The sequence below is a fragment of the Anolis sagrei genome, chromosome 2 (assembly GCF_037176765.1).
Source record: "Anolis sagrei isolate rAnoSag1 chromosome 2, rAnoSag1.mat, whole genome shotgun sequence".
Taxonomy (NCBI): Eukaryota; Metazoa; Chordata; class Lepidosauria; order Squamata; family Dactyloidae; genus Anolis; species Anolis sagrei.
This window is the reverse complement of record NC_090022.1, coordinates 72,485,757-72,502,295: the sequence shown is the minus strand read 5'-3', so window position 1 is coordinate 72,502,295 and position 16,539 is coordinate 72,485,757. Positions and strand designations below refer to the sequence as shown.

General features: G+C 38.9%; 1 protein-coding gene across 3 annotated transcripts in view; it reads right to left on the bottom strand.

Annotated features, from left to right (window-relative positions):
• CACNA2D2 (calcium voltage-gated channel auxiliary subunit alpha2delta 2) overlaps window positions 1–16,539 on the bottom strand; it is an 809,616-nt gene that overhangs the window by 218,772 nt on the left and 574,305 nt on the right. The gene's annotated exons all lie outside the window — the stretch shown is intronic.

Below are 16,539 nucleotides of genomic sequence, written 5' to 3'. Positions count from 1 at the left end.
AATTAACATTCTTAATGAAAAGACATTCAGGGAGACCAACAATACCGACCCACTGGCAACTCTTCAAGGAATATGTGGAAACAAATGAAGAGACAATTTACCCAAACAAAATTAAGGATTCAACAAAACATTGGTCCTGAAATTGGAAAGACATAGAGGGGACAGAATATGAAAGACTGATTAAAGGAAGAACAATACACAATGCAAAGATGAAGAACGGAAACTGAAATTTCCCCCCTCCCCCCTCTCCTTTCCTCTCCCCCCTTTCCCCACACCATCCTATTCCACATCATTTTCTCCCTCATTTAATCATCGATTTTATTTAAATAATTTTTTAAAGGAATGGACCAGCCGAGACTCTGTCAGCACTGGGTTCCACATCCTTGGAGAAGAACATGAGATAAGGTATCATAGCCACCATGTTACAATTTCTTGCCTTTCCTTTTGGGGGGTACTTGTCTAAGAACTCTCCATCCCATCATCCTCATTACAAGTCTAAATACACTCTCTGTACTATTGCTACTGCTGCTAACTCTAAAAACTACATGGGCATTATTTTCCTCCATATTATCATTTCATTCACCACCCACAAAATGTTGGGACTATTATGCATAAGTATAAACCTTCTGTTTATCTATTCCAGTGCAACATTTACTACTGAAGGGCTATCTGTATTCTACAGCAATCTCATTGCAGTGATTCTTATAAGAAACTACATTTATAGGCTGAAGAAGAATAAGGGAGCTAAGCCAGTCTTGAGAAACCTGACTCTCACTAGAAGTCGTCATATTTTACAGAGAAACTATTAACTGACATTTAACTGAAATCTATAGAGAGAGCCTTAAAAAGTTAGTGTGGATGGCTCAAGGCTATGGCTTCTTTGACTTAGTCAATCCATCTGTAATGTGTTCTTTCTCTTTTCCTTCTCCTTTACTGTATGCTATCATCTATTCCAAAGGTGTGCAATACTAGGGAGCTGCATTAGTTCTCCAGGAGCCCCCGGAGGGTCACATCTTTGGTGCATCGTCTCCTGTAAACAATCATTTTTTGCCCCCACATGCTTCCTAAAGCCCTCTTGGGCATTTCAGGACAATTTTTAAAAAATGTACAAAACTTGTATTGACCCCTGAAGCCACAGAAACTGCCTGAGGGGCTTCACATGACTCACAGGCCACACCTTGTATACCCCTGATCTATTCCAATGAGCCATGTAGTTTCATAACATATCCAAAGGATTATAGCTTCAGGTAAGTGACTTGGCTTATAGGGAGAGTTCAAGCTGGATTTGCTCTGAGATCTGTCTTTCCAGCACTTCATTATATCCATATAGCATAACAACAACAACAAACATGATGTCTCCCATTACTTGCAACCAAGAATGTTGCTTTTTATACTCAGGAAGCTTAAAAAGGAACGTCAATGCCTATCAGAATTATTAATACACACACACACACACACACACATCTACTAAACCTAATTAGGCTGCTGGCAGTACAGTTGTAAGCTGGCTGACAGCAACATTGTTTAAAAGTTGTATTTCTCTGAAGCTCTTGCCAGCTACCTGGTCTTTGTCATGTATAGATTTCTTCTAAGTGATGAGCATTCTCTCCGCTAATGAATTAGTCCTGATCCTAAAAGCGTTCTAATTTGCCTTGACGCTGCCTTTGATTTTGACATCAGAACAGGCTTTACAGAAATCACCTGTCTTTCTTCTATCACAACTGTATTGCCACGGGAATCCCCATAGACAGACACTGATGTTATTATAAGAATTAATTTAAGCTAGCAACAAGGAATTGAATTATGAGTAAGAAAGGAAACAAGGCTAAATTTTTCCATGTGTAAATCAGAGATTACTCTGAAGGCTCAATCATACACTACACCGCATGGGAAAAGGGGATAAGAGATTTTCCCCTTTCTCAAATAAATAGAGAATTTGACATCCAGTATAATGGGCAATAGGCAGTAGGTTCATGAGGTCAGATGAAAGGAACACATCATAAAATGCATATTTAACACTGAATTCATTGCTGCAAGGTGTGCTGATGAGAAACATGGCTCTGACAGTTTAACTTTTATGAAGTTTATGAAGTCCTCCATTGCTGCCAATTTAATGAGAGCTGAGTTTGTCACAGGCCTCTTCAGTTGAATAAAGGTGATCCATTCCTGATTACTATTATTATCTGCCTGTGGGGACTTGAGATGGCTAACACTCTACACTAAACATGTTTAAAAGGTGCAATACAAAAGTTAAAAAACAATTAAATAACAGAATTAAAATAAAGTGCATAAACTAAAATGGCCTTTAAAATGCATATTCCCCCCAATCCCACCCAACCTCCCCCTTTACCAAATGCCTGTAGACATAAAAAGGTCTTGACCTGCATCCTGGTCCCCTTTGGGAGGGAGTTTCGCTGTCTGGGATTGGCCACTGTCCTTCAGACTGGACTGGAGCCATATAGGGCTTTGTAGATCAAAACCAGCACTTTGAATTGTGCTGGGAAATGTGCTGGCAGCCAGTGGAACTGTTGCAACAGATGAACTGTATGCTCCCTGTAGCCAGTCCCCGTTAGCAGTCTGGCTGTTGCTCTTTAGACCAACTAAAGTTTCCAAGCACTTTTCAAAGGCAACCTCATGTAGAGTGCATTACACGAGTCCAACCAGGATGTAACCAAGGCATGGACCACCGTGGCCAGATCTGGCTTCTCCAGGAATGGGCACAGTTGGTGAACTAGCTTTAACTGTGCAAAAGCACACCTGGTCACTGCTTTGCTGGGATTAGGTGGAAAGGAGTGATACAGCTGGGTGTCATCTGTGTATAGATTGCACCACACTCCAATGTGCAGGCATATAGCCACTGAGGTGGAAGCAAAATAAGAGTAATCCCTGCCCCAAATGAACGCTTTCCTCTCAAATGAAAATGTTCCTCAGCCCACATATCTCTAGTATTAGAGTGCTTTAAATTTTTAGCTGAGCATTTAGATATGGTGTTTAGACATCCAACGTGGGCAAAGTTACCAGGAGAATTAAAATAAGAGCTGATATGTGAAAGTTGAGGACCAAAGCAAAAATCATTCCCAGAGAAGAAGTCTTACTAGAAGGCCAATGCCCTCATATCAATTGCCCACAATTACACACTTACTGAAGTAGGTTTCTGACTACTTCCCTTTGTTTGTTTGTTTCACACCTCACATTTCTCCCAATTCATGGTACAAAGTCGGAGAAGACTCAATCTAGGCACATGGAACTAAACTTTATGTTAAGACTGTTAGCTTTCCTTTTTAGATGGCAGCTGCCAGAATCTCACATCCAGTAAAGCTGCTGTTGGGCTGACCAGGGTGAAATGGGGTGGATCTTGGCAGTTGACATCCAAAAAATAGCTTTTCCAAGCTGGTTATAGCCCAAGAAGTTGCTATGGCACTCAGACTGTCTGAATGTCTGACTTTCAGCTGATGACATTTTAATGACATTGTACTGTGCTCGACTTTTGCTTGCAGTTTCCTGAATGAAATTGTGGCCTTTTAAAGCCACCTCTGGCTCTATTATCTTAACTCTCATCATTCCATCTTAAACGATAGTGAGGAGTTTTAAGATGTACAGCTGAAAAAACTTCCTGGCATCTCCATGGGATACAACCCATCAGAGTTAATGATGTATTATTAAATGTCAGCAACAAAAAAACAAACAAACAAATCCTAATTATTGGTTATGCTTGTAGAGACAAAGTGACTTGTGAGGGAATGTATGAAGAGTTTATACCACCACCCCTTGCCTATTTGACAGTTAGGTATCAGAGTACTGTCAAAGAGTGGAAATGGTGAAATGTGGAGTCCATATACAGTATTATAAGTACAAATACTGTATGGTACAAGACAAGAGACACACCGCAAATGACTTCTACAATATGCAGTACTGTCCACAAGATGGTGCTGAGACAATTAACAAAAAAAAGTCAGTGAGTGGTTGCAAACATGGTAAAAGAGTAGACCGCACATTGAATATATGGGTTCTTCATATTATTCCAACTTGTCAAAAGAGTGGATCACTGAAAAGTGGATTGTCAAAATGCAGGGATGCTTGCATAGCAATGACACTTAGTTGTCACTAGAGGTTTCTACATCACTTTTGTACCCGACTTTAATAGAAGCTATCCAAGGTAGTGAAGCTATTTATAGAACAGGAATGGCATCTTAAATATCTCTTGCAAAGTTTGGAAGAAACTGGAGCAGGTTCACTCCAGTCATGGAAACTATTGGCCACACTGAATTTAGCTATGCAACTTGACCCACACGGTTACTAAATCAATGAATCGTAGGGAAAATGAAAACTTCAGCTGTTTTGGAATGTAGAAGCATCTTCCTTGTAGGGAAAGGGGATATGTTTCTACTTCTGGTTGAAACTAAAGTAACTGCACTGGCTGCCAGCTAATTTCCAGATAGAATTCAGTACAGGTCCTATAAAAATCTAAACTACAAGTAGGCAGCCTTTGACTTCCATCTAGTTTGTGGGTTCACATAATTCTTGTTGCTGCACTGCCAGGTTTCTATGGCTAGAAAGTAGGCTTGGGTAACAACGGAAAAATTTGGTTCTAAACTCGTTTCATTTTTAGAAGGGCCCTTGCGTTTCGTTTCTTTAAAGAATTCCGAAATTTTCCTTTAAAAAAGTTCGAAATATACGAAATTTCGTAAAATTACGATTCGTTAATGGCGGACGCGATTGCGCAATATGCTAAAAAACCCTCCAAATGGGACAGGGGGAACTTCTGAAGCTTCCCTCTCCCTCTGTTGTTGACTGTTGGTGTGATAATTTATTTTTTATCATTGATAAAACAAACAACAACTATAAAATTTGTACCAGACATACGGAAATAATTACAAAACAATTACGAAACAATTTCGAAACAATTTCGAAACAATTTTGAACCAATTATGAAACAATTACGAAACAATACGAAATAAATTGGAAAAACTGTTTTGATTTTTAATTACTCCTCACAGTAGTCCTGCATGGCTCAATATTGGATCGTAAGCTAAATTAAATACGAATTAATAACGAATTACGAAATTAACGAACAAAACCGCCCAAGCCTACTAGAAAGGGGCACTTACTTAATTTTAAGCAAAGTCAGCAACCAGGACAACACTTGTTTTAAATGGAAACACCGCTATATCATCCAGTTCACAGAAGACTGGAGATACTTCTACTGCCACCCACAGAGGTTGCCCCTATCTGCTCTAACCAGTCTGGATCCTTGAGGAGATTCATGCAGGGTAAGATAAAAAATGTTTCCATGTGATACAAATATTAAACCTGTATAGTAACATGGAATACAGCATTGTTGTCACTGTAAACACTTAAGAGTGAAAAGGTTTTATCTCTATCATTTCATAGGTGAGGTTTACTCTTGGCAGCATGCTGTCAAGAAACTTGTTAACATTACCATGCTAACATGAATCTTTTCGATTTATACTGTTGTTACATGTCTTCAAGTAATTTTAGATTTATGGTGAGTCGGGGGGCGATTTTTCACAGAGATTCTCAAAAATTGTTCAGAGAGTTTGCTATTGCCTTTCTCCGGGGCTGGGAGAGTGTGACTTGCTCAAGGACACCCACTGATTTCCCATATCAGAGCTTGATCTCCCAAAATGCTATCCAACACTCCAACCACTACATCACAGTGCTTCAATTTATATACCAAATAAATTGGATAAAAAATGTTTTGGCAAGCCAGTAAAAAATATTGTATGATTGTCATTTGTTTATGTAAGCCAATGTGTTGGCAGATACAGCAGGGGCAGAAGGTGAACTTCTGGAGATTAACCTAATCCTCAAAACATTCTGCTGACACTGTAAATGTGAATACTTCAGGGAAAAGTTAAATAATATCCATGTGATAGAAGTGTTTTTCTTATATTTAAAGGTGAACAAAAGATCAAGCAGTTTAAATTGTTTTGCTATAATTCCACACCGTATTGTAGAATGAACACATCAATGTGATGCCTAACAAAATGGACATGTAGTAAAGGGTAATGGCATCTCTCGTTTTAATTTTACTGATTAAGAAAAAAAAGCTGTCATTTGACAAATGTCATGTTAGTATGAATCCAACTGCAAATATTAGTACACAATCAGATTGAAGGCTTAACTAGTCTAGATTCTTCTTCTTTTTATTAATGCTGTGGTCAAGCAGATCTTTTGGCAAAGCACACATATAGTATATGAAGTTAAGTTCCCTCTTCTGTTACAGCTTCCTACAACACTGTATATTCAAGACCATTTTTGGAAGACAGATCATAGCTCACTGATAGAGAATACATACTTTGAATGCAGAAACACCCAGGACTGATTTCTGGCATCTTCAGTTACTGGAGGAAGAAGAGGAGGCGGGGAAGGCTTGAGCAGCTTGTGATAGGAATCAGATCCTGGATAGCTACTTGAACTGAAGTGGATTAAACAGATAAATAATGGATCTGGAATGAAGTGGCTTGTTATGCACCTAACCTGGAAACTGCATTTTGCCATCATAACAAGTATGTTTCATCTTCTATGGGAGTCATCCAATTTCCTTTTTAAAAGATGGCCATATCAATCTCATGACAGCTCCATAAATGACTTCTATGATGATGTGTTCTCTTTTGTCTGACCTCAGGCATCAGTCCATCAGCTTCACAGGATGACCCTGTGAAAGAAGAAATAAAATGCCTCCTACCTTCTCCTCATCCTGCAGCAGTATCTCTCTGGTAAGACTTCTTATAGCAGAACAAAATGGAGAGCGTTAAACTGAAAAATTACCTCTGCTGATATTAATTGCTATAAAGCTGCTACTCCTCCTCCACAAAATGTAATTTTCTGAGCACTACACATATATTGCAAGGTAAAAGAGCTCCACCCTAAAGGCTCATAATCTGATAAATACAAAAAGAAGAAAAGGAGAGAGAAGGAGAAACCAAATGTTGGAGAAATAGCCCCTTCACGAGCTAGCCCCTCTTTCCTTCTCAGTGAGTGAACCAAACCATTTTAAAACAGTGATCTAAATTAGCAGGCCATTGTCAAGATCTTGTGAGCGGGGCAGCCATATGCTCGCTTTGCCAGGAAGAGTACTTTCTTTCATCTTCCCTGAATTGTCTGCTTTCCCTTGACTGTCTTGTAGTATTTATGATGGTGCCTGAGTAGATAGCTATAAGCACATTGATGGTTGGCTCTATGATTGGGCAGAGGGAGGTGGCTGCTTTAGAAAGATGTAAAGAAGTAGGAATTGTGCCAGTAATTCTTAGAAGACCTCTGCCACTGTGATTTCAATGTATTTCCTCCATAGTTCCCAGCCTCCCTTCTTTATTCACTCTTCCTTCTTGCTACAATTGCCAACCAGGTCTCTGTGTAAAAAAAGTACCATGTTCTCAAACTAGCTATTACATCTTTGTGTAGATTCTTGATTTCATAAAGATGACTGAGGCAGAGAAGGGAGAATGGCTGACATATGGGTGATTAGACCACTGCAAAGATGGGGAAGACAATAGTGGTGCTTCTTGTCTTGTTCCGAATGGTAGGAAGAGTTAGCCAATGAGTTAGCCACCCCTCTTATCCATGTTTGCTCCCAAAGAGGGGTTTCCTGATGCCAAAGCATAGGTGCCAGATGCTGCTCTTTGCTTTGGGCACCAGAGTTGCCTCATTATTTCACGGAGGCAATTTAAGGAATTCCCACTGGAATTTTACTAAACAAAGCAGCATATGATTGATCTGTAGATTGAGCATGTTGCTTCTCAATACATCACTTGGTCTCCAGGGCCTATAGCAACATATTAATTGACATATAATATAACAACAAAAAATCCAGAAAACAATTAGTAGCCCAGATCAGAAGATAATGGACAAAAACTTGTGGCTTTGAAATGTTGCAACATTAAATTCTCTTCTATTGGAAAAAACTATAACAAATCCATATCATACCCCATGCCTTTTTCATGGGTAATAACTTAACCAAATCATGGTACCACCCAATTAATATTTCAATCTGAATTTATGGTAATACACTCAGCTTCAGAAGTGCACACAACACTGGAGTCACAACGGAAAGAACCAGAGCCTCAGCCTTTACAGATACACGGGTTATAAATAACAATCAGTCTTTCTTGCTTGCTTTCTTCTCCTTCTTTTAAAAAAACGTTGCCAAAGGTACTGTTTAAGAGATCTTTCTAGATCATTTATTTTTAAATTACCAGCCAGAGGAGAGGAGAAAAGGGGGAACAAATCTCAGACCGATTGCTTATCAGAATGAAATCCAAATGTCACATTAGTTGAGAAAGTTGGGAGATTAAATTTTCCAATGCCCTTCATCTACTGCTGACATTTTGGGAGCTTTTCTCCCCCTCCTGCTTTTCAGTCTTAACATCTTGTAACCACACACACACAGACCAAACAGTCCCTGTAAAGAGCACCCGACGCCAAGGTCTGGGCTGCTTGAAAGCTTCTTAGAAATGGATTTTTTTTTTTTGCAGGCTTTAGCTTTGACCTGAGGATTGCAGCTGGCTCTTTGCATGCATATGCAAGTTACATGCAAAGCTTTGTGCAATAGCATTTCATTCTGAAGACTTGTTTTGGTTTTTTAAAAAGCCATTAATTTAAGCAGGTCAACGGCTATTATCATTTAATGAGTGCTTGCAGGCTTATTGCCCATAGCTCTCTTCTTTCAAGACAGTTTTCCTCCATCTGTCGGAAGAGTCACAAGATCATTAAACCCAGCATTACAAAAAACATAAATAAATCTCCAGCGCATACCTTGTCAGAATTGCTTTTGATCAGGCTGATTTAAAGCAATAGGAGCTCAAGAAGAAAAACAACAAGTGGTCCCTGCTCCCTTCTTGGGCCTTAGCCAGTCAAAGCTTTGCCTTCCATCAAGAAAGGCCAAGGAATAATTTGCAAAAGAAAGCTAGCATTCTAATACCATTTCTGAGATTCCAAGCAGTGAGTTGATTAAAAGGAAAGAAAAGTCCTTATCCACATTCAATCTTACATCAAAATTAGAGTTGTCAACATATCAGCCAGCTGAAAGGGTGATATCGCTTTATCACATCTACAGCAGATTTGGTGCAATGGTGCTTTACTACTTTAGTATTAACTCCCGTTAAGCCAGATCCAAACAGCTTTGGTTTTGTGTTTTCTTTTAATTGGCATTTCTCAGCTTCAACATAGTAAACAAGGCTTTGTTTTATTTTTTTTCTGTGTACCATGCAGCCTAATGCTAATTCCACTTAGTACTTAGACAAAATGGCAGAAGTAAAATTCTCAGAGAAAATCCCGATTCTAGTTTGCAGCATCCCCAGAAACTGCGTTTTCCAGCCAGAGTGCAAGATATGTGTATGAGACAGATGGGAAAAAAACCTTTTATAACATTTTCACTTTTTCAAGGTCAAGTTCATTGCATCCCATGCTCACATATGCGCTTTTGTATCTAAGAACCTCTTTAGACAATTGTGACAATTCTGGCAGTACATGTCCAGGGGCCCACGCCCCACACATTCTGGATTCCTCCCTACTTCATCACATGGGGGGGGGGGGGAGCATCTGCTAGCTGCCTTGCCCCGTTGAGGGCAATGGGAAACCTCCTGCGTTGCTGCCACTGGCTTTTTTGGTGACAACACCAGTTCTGCAGCAGTTTTGCCATGGAGCTGTCCCAGAAGTACAGCAGGCTCCATGGTAAAACTGCTGTGGAATTGGAGTTTCTGCTGAAATTTGTCCTGTCTGAAGAGGTTCTATGAATATTTGCATGCATTTCCACACACTCAAATTTACATACCCTTCTTTATATATATTTTCTCTAATACTATCCCCTCACAATTTTCATGTGTGACTTTCCATTTGTGTATTATTTCTCAAGGAGTATCTTTTAAAAACATACTAGGGAACAGCATGATTATTATAATCGTCCTGAAAATGCAAAGTTCTGTGTTAATGAATGAAGTATGAACTGAACAACTCTGTATTAAATATTTACTAAAGTGCAAGTAAGTATGGAAAGAATATTAAAATGTTCCTTAAGTGTCAAAAAATTGTGTAAAGAATCTTACACTGGTAGAATATTTGAAGTTCAGGATATAGTCTGCATGAAATCCAGACATTTGTTTTGCAAGGAAAATACACTTTTATTGTAGGAAACAGTTTCTGCTGAATGTGGTGTCTTATTGTATACAAACCTTGCAACTGTTGTATTGCACAGAAAGTCCTCTTTTCTGTATAGGAGATGGCATTATTTGCATGGAAAGTAATAGTTTGCTTCAAAAAAATTTTGCACAGAAAATGATGTCTACTAGAAATTGCTTAGTATGTTTGGTTTGGGGAAGAGAAGACTGAGGGTGCATCTACACTTTAGAATTAATGCAGTTTGGCAGTAATTATACATGGCTCAATGCTATGGAATCTGAGGAGTTGTAGTTTGTAGTTCTCTTTTGTCAGGAAAAGTTAAAGACTACAATTCCCAGGATGCTGTAGCACTGAGCTATAGCAGTCAAAGTGGTGTCAGGTTGCATTAATTTTATAGTGTAGATGCACTCAGAGAGAGGCGATACAATAGCCATTTTTAATTATCTGAAGGGATATAATATACACAATTGAGTAAACTTGTTTTTTGCTGCTCCAGAGACTAGAACATGAACCAATGGATTCTAATTACAAGAAAAGAGATTCCGCCCAAACATTAAGAAGAACTTAATCTCCACAACAGTTCTTATTGTCAGTAAGAACTGTTCATGAGTGGAATAGGTTGCCTCTGAGGGTAGTAAACTCTCCTTCTTTGGGGGTGTCTAAACAGAGATTGAATTATCATCTTTCAGGAGTGCCATAAATGTGCATGGCAGGGGTGGCACTGGATGCCTCCTGCAGTCCTTTCAAATTCTATGATTGTATGACTCCAGACCAACATAGTGTCCCTGAGCTGTTTATGTATTACACTGAGTTGCCTCTAAGCATTTGGACATGAGAATGCTCCTGGAAGGAAACCCTTATATTTACTTGTTCTGGAATGCTATGGTATAAGTAGCTAAGTATTCATAGTTTCACAGAGTCTAAAAAAACTGTTTGTCAATTAAAAAAATCCGCTCTCTTATTCAGAATCCTGTTAAAAACACCACTGAGCAATCAGCATTTCTCCAACCTTGGGATCAGTGAATGCATCATCTGTCAAACTGACAATTGCTAACATATCCTAATGAAATATACACACAGGTCTTCACCAGTCATTTTGCCCCCTCCTTCCTATCTGTGCTATCATACACACCTGCCTGGATGCTACAGCAGCTAAGGTGGATGACACCATGAACAACTTATAAATATGGATCACCTGGTGGCAGCATATTGACTTCTACTTCCTGCCTGTTTGTGGTCCCTAATGAAATTAATGACAATTTTAAAGCCCCTCAAGGTTTGGATAAAAGATATGGGAAGGACTGTATTTTTCATCTTCTGCCTTCCCACATAAATTTTATTTTGAAAACATTATTTCAGAGTCCAACATTTCAAAATGGTTCCTTGCTCTCCCCAGAGGACAACTGTGTAATTATTGGTTTTTGTGGGCAAGTGTTTATGTAGAGATGTTTCCTGTGTGGTCATGGCAATTTTGACCAAGTGACCTCAAGTTGCCATTAAAAGAAAAAAGAGAGGTCAGGCCGGTTTGGTTCAAAAAGTCATAGCTATGGGGAGCGTCACCACATGGAACTAAAAAATTAGAAAAGAGCCGAATCTTAAAAATCTGCTGACTGAAGCAGACTGCTTCAAGTCTGTGTCAAAACCCTTCATATATTCCTTTTTTCTTCTCAGTGTTTCAGTCTTTGTTAACAGACTGGAGATGTTTATGTCACTTGCATATTAGAGAAGCCTAGTCATGATTCACAGGGCTCTTCCATGTATGAAGTATTTATATCTTGGCGTATGTTGTTCTATCTGTGCTTGATATGCCAATAGCAGAGTGGTGGAAATATTATGATTTATTGATAAAGTGCTCTTTTGCTCTCTTTCCCTCTCCCTCATCTTGATATGATATTTATAATCATTACACTAGGAGCATCAATTCACAGTTCTAAGGAGACTGCTTGGCTGCCATGAAATTGATCAGTTTTATGAAGTCCTTTCACACACAAGCATTGACAGCCCCTGTGCCTCCTAGTCTCTGGAGTACTTTGCAGTGCAGTTCATAAACTCTTGCTGACTGTATGGAGACTATCCATTTGCTTAACACACCCATTGCTATTGTACTTCCACTGCATCAATCACATTCCTTATGCCTTGAATTTTAAATTCTTTTCTAAGAAATGAAATGGAGTGGGAATGCCTCATAATATCATCTGTTTGCTCAATTTTCCAGCAATTTCTCTTTCTCTCTTTCTCCTATGGTATTACGCATGTCAGCCGTTCCCCCTATACCAGGAATAGGTGCAAAGCTATCCCATTTGCATTCTGTCTCAAAAGCCAATTTTAAGCACGTTGATGAGATTTATCTCCCAGATCCCTTTCACCTTATACAAATATAGCACTATGGTTTCACTTGGCTGCATCTTGTGGAATCCTAGGGTTTGTAGTTTGGTCACTTCTGGCTGAGAATTCCTAAAGTCCCTCCTTAAATGCCAGGGTTTTATACCATCCTGAGGGTGTTACCATGGCACTTAAAGTGCAATGGTAGTCCTATAGTTGCTGAGTGTGAAAGGACCTCTGGGAAGTACACTTAAGACTGCAGCAGACTTTAGCATGGTATTGCATGCTTCACAACATGCAGTGTGTGCATGTAAAATTCCTGCTACAGTTGCAGTTTGAATACTTGTAAGAGATCCAGAAGAGGTCAAAATACTCTAAGGCACTAGATCTGATTTTGAAGCATAGGGTCAGGTCTACCTATTAGGTCCTCCAGGATCACCATGTGCTGCAGGCTACTTTCGGAAGAAGAAAATGACAACCCACTTCTGAGTATTCCTTACCTACGAAAACCCTGTAAAATTCATTGGGTTGCCATAAGCCAAAAGGTAACATAGACACATAGCTCTACAAGGGATTTAGGGTTAAAAGGAGGCTTTAGAACACTTTTCCTTAATGCTGTTTTTTTTAAAAAAAGCTTTCCTTAATATTGATATTACATCTGCTGGACAAAAGATTACTCATATCTTTTACTTTTGTTGTTATTCTGTGCCTTCAAGTCATTTCCAACCTATGGCAACTCAACCACTCGGTTTTCTTGGCAAGATTTCTTGGAAGGAGACTTGCCTTCTGGCAAATGGGAGAGTGTGGCTTGTTCACAGTGGGTTACATGGCCAAGCAGGGAGTTGAGTCCTAGTCTCCAGAGTCAATTTCAACAGAAAAGCAACACAAAAGAGGAATACCGTGTAGCCCATCTTTTTTGGTTTCCAGCCTCACCATATGCACATTAAATCAAAGACATAACATGTTAAAAAGAAAAAGAACCATATAGTGACATGTAACATAAATCTCTTTCTCCCGTGATGCTGATAGCAAAAGACAGGTATCCTGTTATGAAGGGGAAAGAAATTAAGATTTATACTAATTCCATTTGATTGTAGAGATGGCCTCAGTTTAGCAAGGTCCTTCCTCCCTAGAGCTGGATTGCCCCCTCCCCAAACAGTCACAGCAGCCAGTGAAACAGAAAGAGAAATCTCTATGCAGTGGAAATTTAGAAGCCTCTGGCTACTGCTTTCAAGTTCAGTAGCTTGTGTACGCAGGCTCAAAATTTCTGGTTTTGTCTGTGTGATGCCTCTCTTCAGGTAGCCCTTTGTACCAAGGAAGGAAGGCCCGAAATATGGTGGTGAAGCGAATCAAGTACAAAGCTGACTCTTACTTCACAAGGAAAAAGAACTATAATGCTGTGTGGCTTAAAAGGATCAGACCCTAGGAATGACAAAAGTGCTTGAATTCAATTGACAAAGCATGTTATTACTGCACTAGTCAAACCACAAAATGAGGATCAGATAAAGGTAAAATTGTACACTCTCTTACTCTTTTTTCCTACTTAGACACACGACAGAAATGTCTCTGCATATGATGTACTGGATATAATCTGCTGGGCTGTTCCAGTACTACCAGTGGAATGGGGCCAAATTCATACAGCTGGGTATCTGGCTTGATTTTTTTCTTCCATTATGTTTTAAATACTGCCCTCCAACCATAAATATAATAACAAGTCTTGGAAAAATCACTGTAATTTTCTCTCATGCTGCTAGTGGAATCCTATGGAGAAATACTAGTTAACTTAAAAGCTTCTCTGTAAATCAACACTGGAGTTTTTGCTCCTGGAAAAAATGAGCAAATAGAATATATATATTCACACACACACACAAAACTTTTGTCATTTTAAAAATAAATATTGCATATATTGGGTATTCATGAACAAATAACCTATATTCCCCCATTCCCTTTAAAATTAATTTTTTTTAAAAAAAGAAGCCTACAATCAGAGTTACAGTGGAAAGAACTACATGTGGAATGAATAGGAATCTCATTTCTATTTCTCTCCGCATTTATATTTTGGCATAAGCTTCTTGAATAAAGTCATAGATTTACTGAATAGGCATTGTCTGTCTGAACTAACTTCATTTGAGAGAGATCATGCTCAATTTAAATTTTTAAAATGGATGTTAACAAAAACTGAGGATCTGTAGGTTTTTTTTCTGTTTAGTCCCACTGCACACAATTCAATATCTTTTTAATTTCATCATCATAATCTTTTCTTTATTTGTTGGAATAAAATTAGCCGGAATATGATGGGGAAAGGTAACAAGCTTAATAGAGTCTGAGGGAAAGAGAACACTACATGCATTTTCAATGGCAGTAGGACAATAACTTTTACTAAAACCCAACAATAAGTCCTGAAAATATGTAATAATTTCAGGTGCCACCAGCACCAAGTAGAAAATGGTCTGCTTTGGTCTATTGCTAGCTCTGGGAACACATTTGCTCTGGGTTCTCAGTTCTTTATATTACAGAGTCCAAAGATTGTCAGAAAGCTGATTAATTTTTAAACACTTACAGTTCATCCTTTTCCATTCGCAAGAGCTATTGCACTCTACAGAAAACAAAACTAATGAAGTGGAAGTTAGAAGACACCATGGATTTGCCAGTGATAGCTCCCTGAGGAAGGTTGCCCGTAAGGTCTCATTCTCATGCTGAACTCTATACTCCTTGTTGGCAATGAACTGGTTTTTCCCCATGTATTTGAGGACTTCAGTTCTGTCTAAACCTGATATAGCTTCTTCCTACTACAATGCAAGGCTACTCTATATAGTTTACCCATGATATAACTGAAACATAACATCCTCGATGAGCATAATGTTCACATGACGCCTTCTTCATGCAATGTAAGAATGAAAAACTGTCATCGGCAAGACAGATATCAGGGAACATAATCCTGTGGCACTTTCAAAAGCAGGCTCTGGTGAGTCAATCACAGCTTTTGATTGTGTTGTGCTAAAGAATTATGATTTATATTGGGCAGGGCACAACCATTGGGAAACATGATTCAAGTGAGTGCTTCAAACCACTAATTTCTGATGCTCCTTTTAAACCTTCTCAGTATGGATCTTTTGGGGAGGGGATGGGAGAAGATGGGAGAAACTCTTTTGAAAAAGGATTGTTGTGTAATTTCCTCCTACAACATTTCAAAATTCCCTCTCCTGAAACCAATGGCTGAAATGTTTCAAAATTCTAATCCTAAAACTCAAGTAGGAACAGATCCTATGTAAACAGAAATACCAGCCAATTCTATAGAAACAGTGAAACAATGTCAGTAATTGTGGTATTGGTTGATTTGTTATTAAACCAACCAATTGCAAGCGTTCTTTCTTTAGGATTTCTTACATATTTGCCCTTTATAGCATGATCAATTTTAAACAGCGAGAGAACAGACCTGCCTGGGGCAGGGATTGATCCTCTTACTCTCAGATTATGCATACATCTGACTGTGCAAAAAAGAAGGTGTAGGGAGGAGGGAATGCTTGCATGGTATACCATGACTTTTAGGTTCAAGGCCAAAGACATTGCCTGGGAACTCAAGCAAGACTGAAAACAAATGGGAAAAATTCATAATGAAGAAAGTAGATGAGGACGAAGGAGATGTGATGAGGTTATTCTTAATGGAAACAGAGTGTTTGCCTTAGATTGCTTTGTGCAGATGAGCTTGCATAAGATGAATGGGGGAATTGGAGAAAATGCAAGTAAGAGAATTTGCAGGTCAATCTGTGTGTCTTGAGGCATAGCAACCAAAGCAGAAGACAACCTAAAAACTTCTCACAAATTCCCCCCCATGTCTTCATATGAAGTCCCGCACAGTCACCTCCGCCTCTGACTGTCTTAAACTTTTCAAAGAATAGTTGGAAATTATTTTTTCATGTGTGTGAGAGAAAGAGAAAGAATTTGTGTGTGAGAGAAAGAGACAATGAGGGCAGAAAGAAAAACCATTATTCTCAGATATATAAAAGCATTAGTAATTACATTCTCTGTGCTATAACTTTGTGAAAAATTTGCTGTTGGCTTGCCTAGTTAGCTGGGTGG